Raw genomic sequence first — 2755 nt, 5'->3', positions numbered from 1 at the left:
TCCCGGCCACGGCCCCGCCCCGAGGGCCCCATCCCCCCCACCCCCCGGCCCCCAGCCCCCGGGCCCGCCGCGCCCCGCGCCCACGCAGCTCCCGGTTTCCATTCCGCCTGCCGCGCCACTTCCCTGTCTCTGCCACGGTTCTCCTTTCTCACCAGCTCCAGCCTGGCGCCCCAGCCTCCTTCCTAAGTGATGTGAAACAGGGCCAGTTCTGTTCCCACCAGGGCTTTGCGCTTCTACCAGAACCAGGTGTCGCTCGCTCGCCCCTCGCTTCCCACTTTCCCTTTGCTGCTCAGCGCACCGGATGCCCAGATGAGGAAAAGCCGCCCGCTTTGCTCTCCGGATCTTCCCAGGTCTCAGCCGCCTTCTCCACAAGGGAAGGCTATGGGGACAATGACACATCAAGAGGACAATGGGCTGAAAGCACAGACCGGAAGTGCACAAAAGAAACATGAATGTCACCACACGTGTGAAAATAGTGTTAACCCTTATTAACAAAAGAGGGTTCTCTGTTGTTTGGGGGGAACCTTATCTGTTGTTTTGAGATCTCCAGTCTTCTCAAACTGGCCTTGACTCCAATCCCCCTGCCTTGACCTCCCAAACGTTGGCGTTCTGGGGCGGGTGCCCAACACAACTGCTTTTGTTCTTTTGTTTTTTGAGGCAGGGTTTCTATGCGTAGCCTTGGCTGTCCTGGACTCGCTTTGTAGACCAGGCTGGCCTCGAACTCACAGTGATCTGCCTGCCTCTGCCTCCCGAGTGCTGGGATTAAAGGCGTGTGCCACCACGCCCCGCTAAGACTGCAATCTTAAAGCAACCCGGACCCTACTGAGCAGGCGCTGTGTGCTGGAGGGTGACAGCCAAGCTTTCATGACCAACGGTTCACTCCATGGTCATCTGTAGGCTCAGGAATTTTACTCCCAGTTAGCATAAGAAAGCAGGCAACGTAGGCTGGAGAGATGGCTCAGAGGTTAAGAGCACTGTCTGCTCTTCCAGAGGTCCTGAGTTCAATTCCCAGCAACCACATGGTGGCTCATGACCATCTATAATGAGATCTGGTGCCTTACGTGGCGGGCAGGCACGCATGCAGGCAGAATACTGTGTAAATAATAAATAAATCTTAAAAGAAAGAACGAAAGAAAGAAAGCAGGCAACCGCACGCACATGTGAGCTTTAGGACATCTATTGTAAACTAGTCCATCGTGTTAACCCTGACAGCCTCCTGGACAGGTCTCAGTAGGAAACTACTGTGCAGTGGCACAGGGCGCACATGGTACAGTCCAATCATTTAAGAACAGCGATGGGGGTCAGGGTGCCACGGGGCTCTGTGGTGGGGCACATGCTCATCACCCCCAAAATACCTTAAACATCAGACATACTCAAAAACTGAATGGCTGACTAAAATGCCAGTATAAGGATGTGGATGTGGCTCGGTGGCCAGGACGCTGGCCCCACGGGCACAAAGCTTGGGGTTTGATTTCCAGCACGGTGTAAATGGAGTCAGCCGTGCACACCTGTAATCCTAGCAACTCTGAGACGGAGCCAAGGGTCAGGAGTTCGAGGCCACCCTCACCTACACTCTGGGTTCCTCTGGTGGGGTGCAGGGCACCCAGCACTGTGGTGCTAGCGGGGAAGTTCAGCACTGCAGGCAGCATCCGGGATTCCTCTAGGCTGAGCCTTCTGCTCCACAGACACTCCACCACCCTGTGTTCCCTGTCCCCCACGTGACTGATCCCAAAGCAGCATTTAGGACGCTGACGCAGGAAGAATTGAGGCTAGCCTCTGCTACATGGCGAGTTCCAGGCCAGCCTGGCCTATAGATTGAGAGCTAGTCCAAAGGGTTTTTTTGGTTTTGTTTTGTTTTGTTTTTAAGAAAAATTAAAGAAGGTATAATGAAATTTTCTGGGCAAAGAATTCCCTTTGTGATTGTCTTACATATAAATTAAATGTTACGTCTTGACTGACTGACATCTTGACTGTATGCCAGCATCCTTTGTTGGGGAGGGAGGCAGAGGTGGGTGCACCGCACTGTGTCCATTTGTAATAACAATATTTTACATTCTTCTCTGAAGGAAGGTCAAGCCTTCTCCCCAGCTCTGCACTAACAGAAGCCCAGCAGGCTACGGGCATGACTCAGGGTGATGAAGCATGTGTGTGGAACACAGGAGGCCTGGGCTCCATCTCTGCCGAGGGCAAGACCCAGCCTCCTGTTCACTCCCCAGGAAGGTGCCAAGCATGGGCCTAAACCTCATCATCACCCAGGGGGCAGAGGCAGAAGAATGTCCAAAAGTTCTAGGCCAGCCCGGACCCCCCCACACACACACATGCACACACACCACACACACAAACATACATGCACACACACACCACACATATACACCTAGATACACACCACAAACGCGCACACACAACCATGTGCGTGCGCTCTCTCTCTCTCTCTCTCTCTCTCTCTCTCTCTCTCTCTCTCTCGCTCTCTCTCTCTCTCTCTCTCTAAAACACCTTTTCTAAAATAGCACCCCCAGAAAGGGCCAAGGGAAGGCCTAGAGGTCCCCTGGGTTTGCTCTGCCAAAGCAACCAGTTTCAACTCCTGACAACTTGCTGGTCCTTTGAGAAGTGGGGCTACACCAGAAGCTGAGCACCCCCTCCTCCTCCCATCTCCCTTGTCCACGTCCTGCTCCTCCCCGCCCCCCCATCCCTCCCCACCCCTGTCCTGAGCCAGAGGAGCAAACCAGCTCTCCCTGGTCCTTTCCCCTGTGTGCAG

This window comes from Acomys minous (assembly GCF_964271855.1).
Source record: "Acomys minous genome assembly, chromosome: 13".
NCBI lineage: Eukaryota > Metazoa > Chordata > Mammalia > Rodentia > Muridae > Acomys > Acomys minous.
The sequence above is the reverse complement of the archived record's forward strand: the minus strand, read 5'-3'. Positions refer to the sequence as shown.